General features: G+C 31.6%; 1 long non-coding RNA gene across 3 annotated transcripts; it reads right to left on the bottom strand.

Moving 5' to 3' along the window:
* Positions 1–2,868: 2,868 nt before the first annotated feature.
* Positions 2,869–15,091, bottom strand: LOC127724565 (uncharacterized). Of its 3 annotated transcripts, none has more exons than XR_007992584.1 (3): positions 4,126–15,091; positions 3,852–3,942; positions 2,869–3,790 (listed from the first exon to the last, which is right to left on the bottom strand). It is a non-coding gene; the product is annotated as an uncharacterized LOC127724565 (long non-coding RNA). The 3 variants fall into 3 exon arrangements; XR_007992583.1 differs by having other exon boundaries at positions 3,852–4,094; positions 4,217–15,091; XR_007992582.1 differs by lacking the exon at positions 4,126–15,091 and having other exon boundaries at positions 3,852–4,114.
* Positions 15,092–21,160: the final 6,069 nt, after the last annotated feature.

The following is a 21,160-nucleotide window of genomic DNA, read 5'->3' as shown; positions in this document are numbered from 1 at the left end:
AGCAGCCTCAAGAAATGTTGCCTACTTCTACATCATTTGGTCTCTGGCGGAATGTTGCCATAGCAATCATGCCTCATCTTATTTTTACACTATATGTATCAGGTAGAACTATAAATGTAAAATTGAGAATGGAAACGGGGAATGTGTCAAAGAGACAACAACTACCAAAGAGCAGAAAACAGCTCAAGGCCAAGTGTGTGTCTGACATTGGTCATATTTGTAGTCTAATCCAAAAAGTTGTTTCTCTCTGTCAACGTATAGTTGTTCCGCCTAACAGAAGTTCCACTGGAAACTTTGTTATAAACAATGTCATTATATCTGTTCCTGTTGGAACAAATATTCTATACCATTTATTCCGTTAGGAACATATACTGTAATATTTATTCCAGTGGAACTAATATTATGAAGGTACTTCTATTTTGTGACATCTTGTGTTTTTACAAACAAAAAAATAGGGCATTCTCCAAACATAATCCTTGGACAATTTTTTTTTCTACCAAAAACATAAATCTGTCATACTTTTGGTAAAACTTTAAGGAACACAATTTGAGGGCTGCAGTTGGGGGGACCTTGCAAATTAGTCTGGTCAGAATGTATATCTCAATTTGTTTCTAATTCAATATGGACATAACAGTTTTGAACTTTTTTACTCATGTCAGAATATAAAAATATTTCTTAACCAACGTTCTGGGCCAAAATATTCAATTTTAAATACTGCCAGGATCCTTCAGAATGAAATATTCGTCCCTTAGTATTGTAACCCGAATAATTCCCTCGTTATGTTCCACTGTTCTACGGCATCTACATTAAAACCTGAAGGCCTAGTCATTGAAAATCGTCAAAAAATCATTCGGATTTAGCTTGTGGTTTCCCTATCTAGATAATATTAAGCTAGTGGCTGAAATTTTCTAAGTAAATATCTTCTTAATTGAAAACAATCAGAATTGTAAATCTTCTAAAAATTGTAAAAAAAACATATACATTATCAATATTGTTTTCCATTTATAAGATGTGATTCACTTGGGACTATTATACTAGTATAATAGTCCCAGGATTCACTAATATCAAGACAATTCATTAGAAAAATGTGAAATGATCCTCATCCAGCGTGTCAGGAGCATAGCATCTTTCAGACATTTGTTGTGATTAAGTAATTAACCCAGTCCATCTCAGTAGGAATCAATAAAATCAATTAATAAAAAAGTGTTAATTGAACACCATGCCAGTTAGTGACTGAATCCTTGTTAGCATGTGGTCACACTAGGGAGCCAGTTCACAGTCAGTTGTGGCTATTAGCATTCTCCAATTAACACCTAATTAAGAAATATTAAACAAATATGTCATAAAGATTAATTAACTGTATAATCAGGAGATTATTTGATTGACATTTTTCATCACAGTGTAGTGTATTCTATTTATGACAGGTAGTTATAGAGATTTATAAAGAAATTTTTTCCGTCTGTTTTTGAAAAAGGAACTAAATGGAAACGGGTGTACATTTGTAATTAATTCAGATTGAAATCCTTGCAGAGAGCAGAAAGTCTCATAATTATCTGTAATTTTGAACATCTTTAAAAGGTGCATATATCCAATTTAAGAGAAAACCCCAAACTTAGCTTTATAGTTTACAAAAAATAAAAAGTTTGAAAAGTTTTAAGGTTTAAAAATATGTGTGTTTTTTGTTATCCAAAGGGACCTCAGTAATTGTTTACTGTGTATGATACACTGTTATAATATGTATCATTAAAATGTCCCTGTTGAAACTATTTACCAGCTTTGAAAAGTAAAAGAATAATATAGAAAAGTAAAACTATTTTTTCCCCCCAAAATACTCACTCAAACTTTTAGGACGAGTTAGCAGAAACAGATATTTTTAGGTCTCACTTAACTTTTTGTGTTTTGTGTCATGTTTGCACGTTGTTTTCTTGAGATTAGTAGATATATAAAATTAAAATTGAAAGATTTCATTTGCTACACACAGAAAAGATTACTTAGTGACTTTGAGCTGATTTTTTCTAGAATGATTATTTTTGAAATAAATCATGAAAATTTGAAAAATTGAATCACTAATGATTGCCAGAAATACTAATAAAGAAAATGATTTCCTATATATCCAAACAAATTCAGGTACAGTTATAATAAAAATCTAAATACAGAGGTGGATCCAAAATCCAAAATCTGATGACAAAAAGCTTGTTCATCATGTCGAAGAAGGTGATGGATGACCCGTGAAACACATTTGGGACAAAAACGGGTCAATTTTATTTTTCTAAATCTTTCCTGTATAATGAGGATCCACCTCTGGATAATTATGTTAATGATCATTGCCTATTTTATTTTATTTTGATATTTAAACTTATTTTGCTATTTTTTTTATTTTTCAGTTTGTTTGTTGGCATGGCAGAATGTTTACACACCAAGCATGATTGACTATTTTGTTGCTATTTAAGTTCTGCTTTAATTGTTGTTTTATTTTATATTATCAATCAGGTCATATAAAATATAAAATTTTGTGAAAAATATACATATGAAGATTAAAAAAATTGATTTTTTAAATTTACTTTCTGTCAGTTTTAGATTTTTTTCTTCATAAATTGTATAATAAGCAACATGTTTAATTATTCCCAAATGGGATTTGTTTAGAAGGAAAGTAAATCAAATAAAAAACAGGGGACCTCATTGTGCATTAGTAGAGTCAGTATTGATTCCATAAAAGGTAATGTTGCTTTTCTTTTGTGTAGAAAATTCAGTAGGGATAACTTCCATTCATAATCAGTTTTCTATTTATGATAAAAATGGAAAAATAATCCAACCTTTTATGAACGATCAAAATATTATATTAATATGGCCTGTACACTTTAATATTTGAAAACAAAAGCTTACATGGTATAGCCTGAATGTTTCACAAGAACTAAATATTACATTTCTATGGCCAAATTATAATTACTCAACTGATAAGAAAAATTACATGGCTATTACCAGGACAGCTATCATTTGTTATAATAATTAACCAATACACTATCACTTATGCAAGAATTCAAAGTAACCTACAAATTCAGAATTGTAATAGTCAATATTATTATAAAACTGTGTTTGATAGAAATAATACAAGCAGTGTTTATCTTAGATCAAAGCTATGTGTTTAAATTGTTTTAATTGATTTTGAAGGATGCATTTCCACACATGCTATAAACTAACTACATTATATCCATTCAAAACAAATATCAAGGCCAGACACTGATCCATAAAATTTTATTCCAGCTTAATTTCTGAGATTTTTTACTTAATTATGAAAAAAAACTTGTTAAAAAGGTTGATTCTGTATCTAAAAACCTTATTTTCTGGAAAAATTATTAATAACATATTATTATTTTTAGATTACAGATCCTGACACTTATTCAAATAATAGTAATAAACACAAATCAAGTGTGAATTTTGGTGGTGTCACTTTTACCATTTTAGAGTTATGTCCCTTTATAACGTTATATGCAAGCGGGGGCATCATTTGTGTCCCATGGACACATTCCCCATTTATTTTTTATATATACCTGACAGAGGGGAGAGTTCTACTGGGCATACCTGGATTTAGGGGCTTCCAATCTTTTTATACCTGACAGAGGGGAGATTATTGGTCATACCTAGATCTAGGGGATTCCAATCTTATATACCTGACAGAGGGGAGAGTTCTACTGGTTATACCTGGATCTAGGGGATTCCAATCTTATATACCTGACAGAGGGGAGAGTTCTACTGGTTATACCTGGATCTAGGGGCTTCTAATCTTATATACCTGACAGAGGGGAGAGTTCTACTAGTCGTACCTAGGTCTAGGGGATTCCAATCTTATATACCTGACAGAGGGGAGAGTTCTAAAGGTCATACCAGGATCTAGGGCTTCCAATCTTACATACCTGACAGAGGGGAGAGTTCTACTGGTCATACCTGGATCTAGGGGCATTCAATCTTATATACCTGACAGAGGGGAGAGTTCTACTAGTCGTACCTGGATCTAGTGGCTTCCAATCTTATATACCTGACAGAGGGGAGAGTTCTACTGGTCATACCAGGATCTAGGGGCTTCCAATCTTATATACCTGACAGAGGGGAGAGTTCTACTGGTTATACCTGGATCTAGTGGCTTCCAATCTTATATACCTGACAGAGGGAAGAGTTCTACTGGTCATACCTGGATCTAGTGGCTTCCAATCTTATATACCTGACAGAGGGGAGAGTTCTACTGGTCATACCTGGATCTAGTGGCTTCTAATCTTACATACCTGACAGAGGGAAGAGTTCTACTTGTTATACCTGGATCAAGTGGCTTCCAATCTTATACCTGACAGAGGGGAGAGTTCTACTGATCATACCAGGATCTAGGGACTACCAATCTTAATTTTGTAATATTTTTTGTGATTTACTAAAAGAAAAAAAAATAGCTAAAAGGGGGTCTGGACCTCAATTACCTTCATTGATTTCTGAAGGTTCCTTTAATCTTAATGACAAGGACAAAAAAAATCAAGTAAGGAAAATAAATTTCACAAGAAACAGCTCTTTTTTTTTTAAAGTGAAATCAATATAAAAAAGTAAGAAATAATATATAGGAGTCAAGATGTTAAATATATCAATATTTTTTTTTATGAATTATGTATTTATTCACCACAAGAATAAGGTAAACAGCTGGTACATAAAATTTTTTTTGATTAGGCCAGACGAAAAGAAATGTTTGTGTTTAGGAGTAACACCACCATTTTTTTTAACTTATTGATAAATTGCCATTTCTCAAAAAATTGTGCAGAAATTACAAATAAAGAAATACTTGGCATGAATAAAGTTTTATCCTGTCCAGTGCTACTGTGAAAATTTCACGCAACGTTTCATTGCATACTGTAACAAAGTTAAACTTCCTTGGAAATAAAAAAGACAATTTCTTAACTTTTGCGTTCACAATAAATAAATATCACATTATGATTCAAAAATATTTTATAGGAACACCAAATAAAAATACACGTACCCTAGATATGTTTATGAGACAGAAAAAAATTTCTGCAATGAAATGGAGGGTTAATTTCCAAGCATAAAGTATAAAGGGGATTTGTCCCATTTTATCAAAAAACTGGATGTGAACTGGTGCATAATGTACATGTGTATTATACCGTTTTTGTTTTCTGACCTTTTCAGTTTTTTACTACTGATATTGAATTGCAAATAAGAAAAGCAAAAAATAAATCTTGATAGAAATTGTTAAAAACATTTCATCCTTACATATATATTTAGGGTAAAGAAGAAAATTATACCTATATACTTAATTGAATTTTAAAAGGTTGACTTTCTATAGTGGTCTATACCAACACTAAGTTTTATCGTTTGGCCTAAGCTGGGATCTTGTTGGTTCCAGTGGTTTAAAAAGGCTAAGAATCACTCACTCTATTGACAGCTGAGACCTTATATTTAGTTACTCTTTAAAAAAATGCTTGCATTTGACCTTTTGCACTCTTATTTAATTTAGGACCCTGATTTTTTTATGAATAGTTTAAATCTGTGTTAACATACAAGAAATCTGTGTTAACAGACAAGAAATTTGTGTTAACAGGCAAGAAATTTGTGTTAACAGACATGAAATAGGTGGACTAAATATTGATCTGCACAAAATGTTTTTGATTGAAAAATAACAAAATTCAATTTCTGTGTAAAGCAGACTGCAGTCTTTTTCTATACTAAATACATTTGTAAACTTTTTTTTATATTATTGTGTTTTTCATAAATTTTAAATTTGCATACAAATTCTAAATATGATATTCATTCTTTACTTCCTCTTTAGAACATCCTCTTTCATTTAACATGAAAAACAACTGTTAAAGTAGGACATACAAGAAATTAAATGTTTGCTCATGTAAAACATTAAAATCTGAAACTAATATCAGTCATGGACGTACTTAAGTTGTTGAAAGAGGAGATACATGAAGGTCTGTATGGGGTTAACAGAGTAGATAATAATGGGCCAGAAGAAAAGGGAAGAAAAGGGAATAGAGAAAAATCAGGAAAAAAAGAAGAATATACAAATGAAAACCCCCTTCCAGACCATCATACATTTAATATATTTATAAGTAAACCCCCTTCCAGACCATCATACATTTAATATATTTATAAGTAAACCCCCTTCCAGACCATCATACATTTAATATATTTATAAGTAAACCCCCTTCCAGACCATCATACATTTAATATATTTATAAGTAAACCCCCTTCCAGACCATCATACATTTAATATATTTATAAGTAAACCCCCTTCCAGACCATCATACATTTAATATATTTATAAGTAAACCCCCTTCCAGACCATCATACACTTAATATATTTATAAGTAAACCCCCTTCCAGACCATCATACACTTAATATATTTATAAGTAAACCCCCTTCCAGACCATCATACATTTAATATATTTATAAGTAAACCCCCTTCCAGACCATCATACATTTAATATATTTATAAGTAAACCCCCTTCCAGACCATCATACACTTAATATATTTATAAGTAAACCCCCTTCCAGACCATCATACACTTAATATATTTATAAGTAAACCCCCTTCCAGACCATCATACACTTAATATATTTATAAGTAAACCCCCTTCCAGACCATCATACACTTAATATATTTATAAGTAAACCCCCTTCCAGACCATCATACATTTAATATATTTATAAGTAAACCCCCTTCCAGACCATCATACATTTAATATATTTATAAGTAAACCCCCTTCCAGACCATCATACACTTAATATATTTATAAGTAAACCCCCTTCCAGACCATCATACACTTAATATATTTATAAGTAAACCCCCTTCCAGACCATCATACATTTAATATATTTATAAGTAAACCCCCTTCTAGACCATCATACATTTAATATATTTATAAGTAAACCCCCTTCCAGACCATCATACATTTAATATATTTATAAGTAAACCCCCTTCCAGACCATCATACACTTAATATATTTATAAGTAAACCCCCTTCCAGACCATCATACACTTAATATATTTATAAGTAAACCCCCTTCCAGACCATCATACATTTAATATATTTATAAGTAAACCCCCTTCCAGACCATCATACATTTAATATATTTATAAGTAAACCCCCTTCCAGACCATCATACACTTTATATATTTATAAGTAAACCCCCTTCCAGACCATCATACATTTAATATATTTATAAGTAAACCCCCTTCCAGACCATCATACATTTAATATATTTATAAGTAAACCCCCTTCCAGACCATCATACATTTAATATATTTATAAGTAAACCCCCTTCCAGACCATCATACATTTAATATATTTATAAGTAAACCCCCTTCCAGACCATCATACACTTTATATATTTATAAGTAAACCCCCTTCCAGACCATCATACATTTAATATATTTATAAGTAAACCCCCTTCCAGACCATCATACATTTAATATATTTATAAGTAAACCCCCTTCCAGACCATCATACACTTTATATATTTATAAGTAAACCCCCTTCCAGACCATCATACATTTAATATATTTATAAGTAAACCCCCTTCCAGACCATCATACATTTAATATATTTATAAGTAAACCCCCTTCCAGACCATCATACATTTAATATATTTATAAGTAAACCCCCTTCCAGACCATCATACACTTTATATATTTATAAGTAAACCCCCTTCCAGACCATCATACATTTAATATATTTATAAGTAAACCCCCTTCCAGACCATCATACATTTAATATATTTATAAGTAAACCCCCTTCCAGACCATCATACATTTAATATATTTATAAGTAAACCCCCTTCCAGACCATCATACATTTAATATATTTATAAGTAAACCCCCTTCCAGACCATCATCCACTTTATATATTTATAAGTAAACCCCCTTCCAGACCATCATACATTTAATATATTTATAAGTAAACCCCCTTCCAGACCATCATACATTTAATATATTTATAAGTAAACCCCCTTCCAGACCATCATACACTTTATATATTTATAAGTAAACCCCCTTCCAGACCATCATACACTTAATATATTTATAAGTAAACCCCCTTCCAGACCATCATACATTTAATATATTTATAAGTAAACCCCCTTCCAGACCATCATACATTTAATATATTTATAAGTAAACCCCCTTCCAGACCATCATACATTTAATATATTTATAAGTAAACCCCCTTCCAGCCCATCATACACTTAATATATTTATAAGTAAACCCCCTTCCAGACCATCATACATTTAATATATTTATAAGTAAACCCCCTTCCAGACCATCATACACTTAATATATTTATAAGTAAACCCCCTTCCAGCCCATCATACATTTAATATATTTATAAGTAAACCCCCTTCCAGACCATCATACACTTAATATATTTATAAGTAAACCCCCTTCCAGACTATCATACACTTAATATATTTATAAGTAAACCCCCTTCCAGACCATCATACATTTAATATATTTATAAGTAAACCCTCTTCCAGACTATCATACATTAAAAAAAAATGTATAAGTAAACCCCCTTCCAGACCATCGTACATTTAATATATTTATAAGTAAACCCCCTTCCAGACCATCATACACTTAATATATTTATAAGTAAACCCCCTTCCAGACCATCATACACTTAATATATTTATAAGTAAACCCCCTTCCAGACTATCATACACTTAATATATTTATAAGTAAACCCCCTTCCAGACTATCATACATTAAAAAAAAATGTATAAGTAAACCCCCTTCCAGACCATCATACATTTAATATATTTATAAGTAAACCCCCTTCCAGCCCATCATACATTTAATATATTTATAAGTAAACCCCCTTCCAGACTATCATACATTAAAAAAAATGTACAAGTAAACCCCCTTCCAGACCATCATACATTTAATATATTTATAAGTAAACCCCCTTCCAGCCCATCATACATTTAATATATTTATAAGTAAACCCTCTTCCAGACTATCATACATTAAAAAAAAATGTATAAGTAAACCCCCTTCCAGACCATCATACATTTAATATATTTATAAGTAAACCCCCTTCCAGACTATCATACATTAAAAAAAAATGTATAAGTAAACCCCCTTCCAGCCCATCATACATTTAATATATTTATAAGTAAACCCCCTTCCAGACTATCATACATTAAAAAAAAATGTATAAGTAAACCCCCTTCCAGACCATCATACATTTAATATATTTATAAGTAAACCCCCTTCCAGCCCATCATACATTTAATATATTTATAAGTAAACCCCCTTCCAGACCATCATACATTTAATATATTTATAAGTAAACCCCCTTCCAGACTATCATACATTAAAAAAAAATGTATAAGTAAACCCCCTTCCAGACCATCATACATTTAATATATTTATAAGTAAACCCCCTTCCATCCCATCATACATTTAATATATTTATAAGTAAACCCCCTTCCAGACCATCATACATTTAATATATTTATAAGTAAACCCCCTTCCAGACCATCATACATTTAATATATTTATAAGTTATGGACACATTAATATCTATCTGTATCTCAGGAATGATGTGGATATCTTTGGGGATGTTAGAAAGATGAGGAGATTAAGGGTGGGATATCTGAAACCCTTCCCCTTTTTTACAGATTTAAGAAAGAAAAAAAAAATTGTGCTAGATCTTCCTTTTCCCCAGGTGGGAACCTCCCAGGTACAGATCCAGAATTTTGAAAAAGGGGAACCCCTGGAAAGCCAATGTGATACATTGTACTTGTAAAAATTCTATGAATTTATCATATACGAACCTCTGCCTCCCTTTTAAAAGTTTGTGATTTTACCACTGAGTTATATAACATAATGCTGGAGGTTGATAAGACAACAGTTTTATTGAAGGGGCTGCATTTCCCTAGAAAAAAGGAAACTTTAAGATTTACATATCAATTTGACCTGGATAAAATATATATCACAATATTCAAGATGTTGACATAATGACTTTAGCAGCTGTCACATTAGTGGCTCTGGATGAGGGGCCCTTCGTTTCTGAATTTTAAAATATTTTTTTGTCATATTTCTATACTCCTTATATTTTTTGTTTATTATTGTGAATCTTTATGTTTTAGTATCCCATTATTCTCTTTTCTTTTCTTTTTTTACGCATTTTTATCTATTCTGTAAACCCATCCAGACCCTCATATTTAGGAGAAAACAGTACTTTCAACAGGATTTAATACATGTACAGCAAGAGATTTAATGATATCATAATAAAAAAGTGTATTCCCCTTTTACAAAGATTTCTGCAATGTTAAGTGGAATGACATGTACTACTGCATGATGCATGGTAGACAGGATTATCTCCCTTTCCATTATTTCCTGTTTGACATTTTGAATAAAACAAATATAATATGAGATTTTTAACAGTTTTGTCCCCCTTTTCTGGGGAAAAATTTGGTTGATTATATAGGGAATCACTGAAGCATGACTGTAGCGGGCCCCCTCCCCCCCCCCCCCCCCTTATAAAAAGTTCTGGATCTGCTACTGAAAAGCTTGACTATTTCAACCAATGGAACAAATCGAATACAACTTATATTCAGGACTTGGTGCAAGCCAATCTTGCCTAATTTTTTTTTTCTTTTTGTCTAGCCTTCGACTTTTGTCATAAAAGCGAGACATAGCGATCCTACATTTCGTTGGCGGTGGTGGCATCCACAAATATTCACTCTGTGGTTAAAGTTTTTGAAATTTTAATAACTTAATTTCTTAAACTATCCTGGATTTCTACCAAACTTGGACAGAAGCTTGTTTACAATCATAAGATGATATCCAAAAGTAAATTTTGTAAAAAAAAAAATCCATTTTTTCTGTATTTTACTTACAGATGGACTTAGTTTTTCTGGCAGGAAACATAACATTCACTCTGTGGTTAAAGTTTTTGAAATTTTGATAACTTTCTTAAACTATCCTGGATTTCTACCAAACTTGGAAAGAAGCTTGTTTATGATCATAAGATAGTATCCAGAAGTAAATTTTGTAAAAAAAAAAATCATTTTTTCAGTATTTTACTTATAAATGGACTTAGTTTTTCTGCCAGTTAACGTTACATTCACTCTGTGGTTAAAGTTTTTAAAATTTTAACAACTTTCTTAAATTATCTTGAATTTGTACCAAACTTGGACAGAAGCTTGTTTCTGATTAAAAGCTAGTATCTAGAAGGAAATTTTGTTAAAATTTTGTTCCATTTTTTCCGTATTTTACTTATAAATGGACTTAGTTTTTCTTCAAGTTAACATTACATACAGTCTGCAGTTTAAGTTTTTAAAACATTTATTAGATTCATAAACTATCCTGGATTTTTACCCAACTTGGACAGAAGCTACTTACAATCCAAAGATAGTATAGAGAGGAATATTTTTGATAATTTTTTTCCTCATTTTTGTTGAGCCTGCGATTAACAGCAAAAGTAGGCTTGACACTGGGTTCCGTGGAACCCTTACAAATTTTTTTTTTTATCTAAAACTGTTTTTAAAAAAATATTTGCCATTGGACATTATGCAAGCAACAACCAATCATTTGTAGATTGGCTTAAGAAATAAAGCATTTCTTAAATTCTATATGTTCTTATTTAGAATTTTGTTTAGTTGTAGTAAAGTTTATGACAACTCTATGTAAAGATGAATGATGTTGACAATTTTTTTATCAGTTGAGTGGTTATATTTTTGTCCTAATTTATTGTTATAGTTTAAATATCATGTAAACTTGATATCTTTTGACACCTACACTTAATAAACTGCAGACCTTTTACAATCTCGAATCAAGTATATTATATTCCTCTTTATAGATGTAATGAAATTGTCTCTTCAGAGTACTTAAATGTTGACAAATTCACTGGGGGGACTATCACGTTTGAAAAAAAATTAGTTATGTGTAGTGTATTAAATATATTGTATGGCTGTCATTAAAAGGAGATCTGGGAAGAAGCCTCAATGAAGCATTGAGAACCCAACAACACCATTTAAAGAGACAATAAAAAAAACAACATTCTTTTCATAAATAATGGGCAATAGGTACATTAGAAAAATCAGTATAAATGCAAGCCGCACTAATGGGCTGAAAAGCATTAATTCATATCATCAGTCATATCATTTTGTGGGAAAGATAAAAAAAAACAAAAAAAAACAATATGTTACTAAGCTTAAGGTTACATTTTGAAATGATTTTACTTACTGTTTAAGAGTGAGTACCCTGAAGTGGTAGGCACATGAGAGGGGTCATGTTGGGATGTCTCCTGTGGATTCATTATTATTCGTGGGACACCAATTTTTGTTGATTTCGTTGGTAATACACAGATGAACCACAAATTTAAATGACACATTTTCTATGTGGTTGTATGCACACTTTGGCAAAACCACGAAATTAAATAGCCATGAAAATGCCAGATTTCCTTAATCCAAGAAAATTGACACCCACAAAAATTAAATGAATCCATAATATAAAAAAAAAAGACACAATGGGTGTTGTTAGGTTCCATCCGCAAAGAAAGTTACTAATAAACTCATCATAGATACCAGGATTGAAATTTTGTATTTGCGCCAGACGCGAACCCACACATTTTTTATTTGGTTTTTGAAAATCCATCAAAGCAAAGGGGTGAGGGGGCACCCTAATACCACTTCAGGGGCTCTCACTATTAAAGGGTAAGTGAAATCATTTTAAAATGTAGTTCTTAAATAAAATGGTGAATTATGAAATAATAGACTATTCTAAAGAATAATTTTATATTGATACCAGGAATAGTAAAAAATGTGTAGAAACATTATTTTATCGGTGCTTTGCTATTGCGCCAATTGGCATTTCATATGTGCCAAAAAAATCTTTTATTTGCGCCACAAACCATATTTCATTTGCGCCAATGATACAGGTAAATACAGGTAAATAGTATAAAAAATTGTTTTATTCAAAAGAGACTTTTAATAATAACTTTCAAAACACAGTTCAAATTCATCCCAAATCAATCATCATAACCATAATGAAACCGGGTGCGAGAATTTCTCGCTGCATTGAAGACCTGTTGGTGACCTTCTGCTGTTGTCTGTTCTATGGTCAATCTCTTTGACACATTCCCCATTTCCATTCTCAATTTTACTCTATACACTGATATATTACTAAAAAGAGACTTTTCATATTAATAATGTTAAAACACAGTTCTGTTATAAATTAATGTGATCATAAAACCTAATAGAAAGCACTATACAGTAAAAGTGGAGTAAAACCAAAAGTTTGTTCTGACACAACACTTGTAAGCAACATGAAAAATATGGAACAATTCAATTGAAAAAACTAACGTTCTGTTTGTCTCAGAATTAACAATATCCATCTTGACACCTCAAATATGTGAACACGATATAATTTTAAACCTTAGTGACTCTCAGTTTTATATTAGAAATGAGTGTGAAATCACTTAGTTACCCAAGGGGGATTACTCTGAAAAAAATCTTATTCACGATATAGCAATGCATATTTTAACTTTTCCGTTATACGTTACCTGTAAAATGGCGCAAATTCAATTTTTTATTTTTGGCGCAAATAAAATATAACCTTGTGGCGCAATTGAAAGATTGGATTTTTAAAAAATTGGTGCAAATGCAATGCGCTCTATTTTATATATAATTTTGTAAGTCGCAACTATTAAATTCAGGATATAGTTAGTTGCTGATCTTTCATGGTGATTTACATATTTATTTTTTTAAAGGATAAATCTCATTTTGAGTTTAGATTAGTTCAAGTTTGCATTTTTTCACAGATATCTGAAAGATGTCAAACTATATGTTATGAATCACTAAACGTGTTTATTGTTGTAAAAACTCATTTCTTTATTTTTAATTTATTATTTTACTATGATTTATAGTTTACAAATAAAAACATAATAATTAAAGAATAGAAAAACCTGACACTGTTGATTCTTTATTGAAATCATTATGAATAATTAAATTTAACAGTTCGTTATGACAACACATGAAATTTACATAATCTGATTAGATATGACATTAATTATTAATCTCCATGACATGTGGTTTGATTGACAAGAGTGAAACATGAATAACTGTTGATAATAAGAAAATCTTTATATAAGTAATTAAGATCCTGGTTGAAGAAAGGTTTTAAAAGATGCAGGATATTTATTGAATGTCAAGATCACCTGTCCATATTGTTTTCCTGAAAACACCTCATAAGTACTGTTTAAAAATAGGATGTTTTTTGATAATCTAAGAATAAACATTATCCTCTCCTTGATCAAATTTATAAGATCAGCTGGTGTTTTAAGAAAAATAAAGTTAAGTCTCATTGCTTAAATTTGTCATCTATCAACAAAAGGTTGAGGTTTTGGCTACTAAACCAGAAATAAGACAGTTTTTGGTAGAATAGCTATGCATATATAAGATACACCGTTGAGGGTGTTTGGCTGATTGGGTGTATCTAATTTATTATAGTTAATGTGAAAGCATAGATTTCAGTAGTTTAGGAGGGGGTCTTTGGCAATATGATCTTATTTTATGGTAGAGACTGATAAATGTATATATATCCAATTAAATTTAATGACATTGGTGTCAATTGTCATACCAAGGAGGTTATTTGACCTCCTTGGTCATGCAATCGGCAGTGATCTTTGACCTATACTCACATCTTTTTTTATTCCTGTCAATGATGTATGTGATGATGCCCGTTATTAAGAAGGACTGTGCATACACACATAAAATTATATACTGTAAATTCAGAAACTATTGCGAGGTTTTTATTAATGCGAATAATGCGACTACTTGAGTATCGCAATAATTAGAACTCGCATTTTGATATTAAATACATATATTTGTATGTAGCTTTTCCTAAAATCGCAATAATCACTCGCATTTTTGTTAATTCTTCAAAAATCGCAATAATAAATGCATGCAATAATTTCTGAATTTACAGTATTTATATGTATATACAGGATAGTTAGTGGTAAAATGTGCATTTAAATTGTGTCTGAATATAATACCCAGTGTTGTCTTCGAAGCTGAATTATTTAACCCCTACCAAGTTGGCATACAACATGCTGACTATTAAAATCAGCTTCTCAGATAAAAGTTTAAAGCTGTTGTGATGTTAGAAGGAAATCGTCTGTGAAAACCATACAAATCCTCTTAGTGATAATGATTACATTAATATGTGATCTTCTTCCTCTAAATGTTATATTTAAGCTTTTTTCAATACATCTTTATCAGTAGATTAAATATAATCCATTAGAAGCTTATTTGAACCCCACTCGGAGTCTTACTCTACACATATTAGAACAAAAGACACTTGGAGTCTTACTCTATACATATAATAGAACTAAAGACACAAATATTAAAGCAAAAGATGCTTGAGTCTAACTGTACATTTAAGAAAAAAGACACTCTGAGTCTTACTCTACGCTTATTTGAACAAAAGACACTTGGAGTCTTACTCTACACATACATGTATTAGAACTAAAGACACATATATAAGAACTAACGACACATATTAGAACAAAAGACACTCAAGTCTTACTCTACACATATAAGAAGAAAAGACACTTGGAGTCTTACTCTACAATTATTAGAACAAAAGACACGAGTCTTACTAAACACATGTTAGAACCAAAGACACTTGGAGTCTTACTCTACACACATAGGAACAACAAACGACAAGTGGAGTCTTATTTTACAAATATCAGAACAAATAACACTTGAAACCTTACTCTACACATATTAGACCAAAAGATACTTGAGTCTTGCTCTACACATATTAGAACTAAAGACACTTGAGTCTTACTTTGCACATGTTAGAACCAAAGACACTTGGAGTCTTACTCTACACATATTAGAACATAACATACTTGAAGTCTTACTCTACACATATTAGAACAAAAGACTTTTGAGTCTTACTTTACACTTATCAAAACAAAAAAACATGTGGAGTCTTACTCTACACATTTAGGAACAACAAATGACACGTGGAGTCTTATTTTACACATATCAGAACAAAAGACACTTGAAACCTTACTCTACACATATTAGACCAAGACACTTGAGTCTTGCTCTACACATATTAGAACTAAAGACACTTGAGTCTTGCTCTACACATATTAGAACTAAAGACACTTGGAGTGTTACTCTACACATGTTAGAACTAAAGACACTAGAGTCTTGCTCTACACATATTAGAACTAAAAACACTTGAGTCTTACACTACATATATTAGACTAAAAACACTTGAGTCTTGCTCTACACATATTAGAACAAAAGACACTTGAGTCTTGCTCTACGCATATTAGACCAAAAGACACTTGAGTCTTGCTCTACAGATATTAGACCAAAATACACTTGAGTCTTGCTCTACACATATTAGATCAAAAGACACTTGAGTCTTGCTCTACACATATTAGAACAAAAGACACTTGAGTATTGCTCTACACATATTAGAACTAAAGACACTTGAGTCTTGCTCTACACATATTAGACCAAAAGAGACTTGAGTCTTGCTCTACACATATTAGAACTAAAGACACTTGAGTCTTGCTCTACACATATTATAACTAAAGACGTTTATTGGAACAAAATACAATTGAGTCTTGCTCTACACATATTAGAACAAAAGAAGAGAATCAAAACTCCTGCAAGTCAAACGAAGTGAGATGGATAAAATCATGGCAAAAAACAAAAAAAAAATGAAAAAGGCAACAGTCTACATAACATTACATAAGAAGCTGAAGACTGATCAACACGAACTATGCCAAAAACCAAAGCTACTGTGGATTCATTTATTTTCGTGGGTACCAATTTTCGTGGATTGATGAAAACATGTATTTTCATGGTTTTGCCAAAATCTGAAAAAAACCCTGTAGAAAATTTGCAGTTCGTTGAACATTTAAATTCTTGGTTACCCTATACCAACGAAATCCACGAAAATTGGTTTTCAACAAATAATAATGAATCCACAGTAATTTCAAGTGCTCCTGATCCTGCTCCACATATAGCACCATACGTCTTTCTGTCCATCCTTCTGTCTGTCCCATTTTTGTTTCTGAAATCTAACTTAAGTTTGCCACATGCAAATTTTATGAAACTCATTCACAATGCTAAGAACCACAACACTCAAACAGAGTTTGAATTCGGGCAGTTAGTCATTTACTGTTCTAGAGGTATGCCCCTATATAACTTGGAAAATTGCAAAGCTTGAGCGGAGGCATTCATGTCCTCAGACACATTCTATTATTTTAGTTTGATTTAAAAGATTATACTATATGCAGTTGTAAATGAATATGGATTTTTTCCAGTACTCTTATTACCTTACACCATGCCTCAAAGGCCATGTGAGCTTCTACCATGGCTTGGCATCTGTTGTCTGTTCTCTGTCCATCCAACGTTCTAAACTTTTTTAAAATCTTCTCCTGAAACTATTGTGCCAAATGTTTCTTAGAGAATCTAGTTAAAAAATGGTCTTCGAGGATTTGGTCCATCATCAAACATGGCTGTTGTTGCTAAAATAGAACATAAGGGGTTAAATGCAGCTTTTTGCTATATCCCTAAAACTACAGCAGGTAGAGCAAAACTGACAAAATAACTGGATTACCTAAATGTTGGAGTTACTGCCCTTAAAATTGAAATTTTTATGAAATTTCACAGTTTTTGGCTTATATCTCAAAAACTAAAACAATTGGAGCAAATGTGGCATTGAAATTTTTTTTCTCCACGTCAAGATCTATCTCCTATGGAATTTTCAGAAAAATCTGACATTCAATTTTGGAGTTATTGCCCCTTAAATGTAATTTTTTTGGAAATTGCAAAGATTAGGGTTATTAACCTTGAACAAAAAGTAAATCAAGTAAAAATATTGAACTGTAAAAATGACAAGAACAATAAAATCTACAAATAAACCAGCAGATAATTAAAAGAAATTAACCCTTTATAGGAGTTATTGCCCTTGAATGATGTTTTTTTTTTTATCATTTTTTGCAAAAACTATAGTAGATAGAGAGAATCTTTCATATAAAAAAATGTTCACCAAAGTAAGATTTACAAATAAGTTAACATAGATGAAATTATCAATTGACTCCTTTAAGAGATATATAGCCCTTTCAAGATGTTATTTACCTATTTTAGCATTATTTGCAGAAACTCTTGATAAATAGAAATTGTTTTAAGCAAAAATGTAATAAAAAGTTAAGATCTGCAATTAAGTCAACGTAGCTGAAATTTTCAATTGAACCCTTATAGGCATTATTGCCCATGAGAGATGATTTTTACCCATTTTTGCAGAAACCACGATAGTTGGAGAGAACAGCAAAAATTATCAGCAAGACAAGATCTACAAATAAGTTAACTTGGCCAAAGTCTTTAGACGACTCCTTATAGGATTTATTGCCCTTAAGATATGATTATTATCAATTTTTGCACTTTTTCTTTTGTCTTTAAACCTAGCTATAGTAGATAGAAAGAAACCTTCAATAGCAAAAATTATCAGCAAGACAAGATCTACAAAAAATCAAACATGGTAAAAAAACTCCAATTTTTGTCTGTGTGTGACAGAAGTTGCAGAATGTGAGACATAGGGATTACAATACGGCGGCAAGGACAGCGTAAACGTTTTGTATAAAATTTATATTTCAGAAGGTAGATGACCTGGATGCTTCATATCTTGTATGCAGATACCTTATGTAACCAAGTTTATGTATGTCATATGTCCATTGTCCTTGACCTCATTTTCATGGTTTAGTGACTGCTTGAAAAAAACGAAGTTTTTTTTTCTCATGTGAAATACTCATTTATTATGAGTAATAGGATAGCTATATTTGGATATGGGTTCCTTGCAAGGTCTAGACATGCCTGTTAGATAGGGTTCAACTGACCTCAACCTCATATAATGAATCAGTAATCAAGTTTAAGTGGCCATGTCAATATTTCCGATGCTATAAGCAATAGGTCGACTATATATGGTGTATTGATTGTGATGTGTACATGTCTGACTGGCAGATTTCATCTGACCTTGACCTCATTTTCATTGATCATTCGACAATGTTCAGTTTTTCTGTCTGGCATGGTTCATGACCTTGACCTCATTTTTATATGACCGCAAAAAAATTCTGTGGTCATATATTGGCATCACGTTGTCCTTGTCGTCGTCTGAAGACAGTTGGTTTCCAGACAATAACTTTAGTATAAGTAAATAGAAATCTATGAAATTTAAATACAAGGTTTATAACCACAAAAGGAAGGTTGGGATTGATTTTTGGGGTTATGGTCCTAACAGTTTAGGAATAAGGGGCCAAAAAGAGGCCCCAAAAGGCATTTTTCTAGTTTCCAGACATAACTTGTGTTTAAGTGTATGGATCTCTCTGAAATTATACCACAAGTTTCCTTACCACAAAGGGATGGTTAGGATTGGCTTTGGGGGTTATGGCTCAAACCGTTTAGGAATTAGGGGCAAAAAAGGGGAAAAAACAAGGGTTTCCTGGTTAATAGACAATTTAAAAGCAGTGTAAGGGAGGTAATCCAAAAACATAATTGTACAATGTTGGATTACCCCCCTTACACTGCTTTTAAATTATCTATTTAAGTCTTTTATGATGTATTTTAATGGGTAATTGTGGTTGCAAACTCCATTGGAAATTTAAATTTAAAATTATGACCATATCTTGAAGGAAAGAATTTTCTTTTTTGGAAAGGTGGGGGGGGGAAGGGGTAAAAAAGAAATTGGCGGTGGGGGGCAATTTTTTTTTTATTTCAGATTTCAGAAATTAAACAAAATTTCTTCACATATTTTGGGATTTTTTTGGGGGGGTTGGGGGGTTTTAATACGCAACAGTGTCATAGTGTACACAAAAGCAAACAAAAAAGGGGGTTAATTTTTATTTTTATTTTTTTGGGGGGGGAGGGGGGATGTCAATTCGCACAGGCACAGTGTATTGCACAAAAGCAAAAAATTGAATATAAATTCAAATCATATAACCAATTCTAAGTTCTTTGACTACAGTTATTCTGTGTCAGAAACCTATTATGTGTCAAATATTTAATTACAATCCAAACTCAGACCTGTATCAAGCGCGATATTGTGTCCATTTTTGCCCCAACTGTTCCGGGTTGGACCTCTGCAGTTGTATCCAGCTGCGCCCGGCGAAGCAATTTATTAAGAATTATTAAAGTTAAGTTTATATGGGTGGTACTTGTAGTAAAACCTTAATATTTAAGGCTTTCAGCATAATGATATCATCTAACACATTGTGACTTTGCTCATAACTTCTCCACAGATATTGTGATGTCACTGAAAATGTCTGCTAATGTCCCAAAGCTGTAATACAAGATTTACAGAGCAACTATGCAGCTTGATATAGGCAAAGTGAGGGACGATAAGAAGCCTTTTAGAACTCGCTTGATAAAGAGCTTCTTATTGTAACTCACAGCTGATATTTAACAGTATGGATATGCATAAGACCTGATAATCGGTAGTTACTGCCTCAAAATGTGCAGCTGCACAATTAAACTTTCTGTTATTATCAAAGAATGTAGATTGTTATGTCATTAGATGCTTACACTATCATTATTAAAAAAAATATTTATGTCAGATTTACAATAACTGAAGATAAACCATGGCTGAGTTTTAATTCATCATAGAATTAATAGATTTATGCCTAATTTACAATAGCTGAAGATAAACCATGGATAATTTGAAATTTGTGATAAAATTAATAGATTTTTGTAAGATTTACAAAAACTGACAATAAACCATGGACAATTTTCAGTTTTTCAAAGAATTGATAGATCTTTTTATGTCTGATTTACAATTAGTGAAGAAAAACCATGGGCAAATAGAATTAATAGATTTTTGCCAGATTCTTAAGAGCAAGGGGAGATAAACCATGGGCGAATTTATATTCATCATTGAATTATTACCATTGAAATCTGTGTTATAAAAATGCGATTCAGATTTCATACTGTACTGTGTGTTTTGATGAAAGACTGAGGTATCACCACATTAGTTAATTAGTGGTAGATTGATGTATTTGTGACTAGTGTCAATGGAAGGCCATATTTTACCTGGTTTCCTGAAAACTGTTATCATAAATTTTCTGATGCTGCCACCA

The sequence above is a fragment of the Mytilus californianus genome, unplaced genomic scaffold (assembly GCF_021869535.1).
Source record: "Mytilus californianus isolate M0D057914Y unplaced genomic scaffold, xbMytCali1.0.p SCAF_14, whole genome shotgun sequence".
In the NCBI taxonomy this organism is placed as follows: domain Eukaryota; kingdom Metazoa; phylum Mollusca; class Bivalvia; order Mytilida; family Mytilidae; genus Mytilus; species Mytilus californianus.
This window is presented reverse-complemented; position numbering and strand designations above follow the sequence as displayed.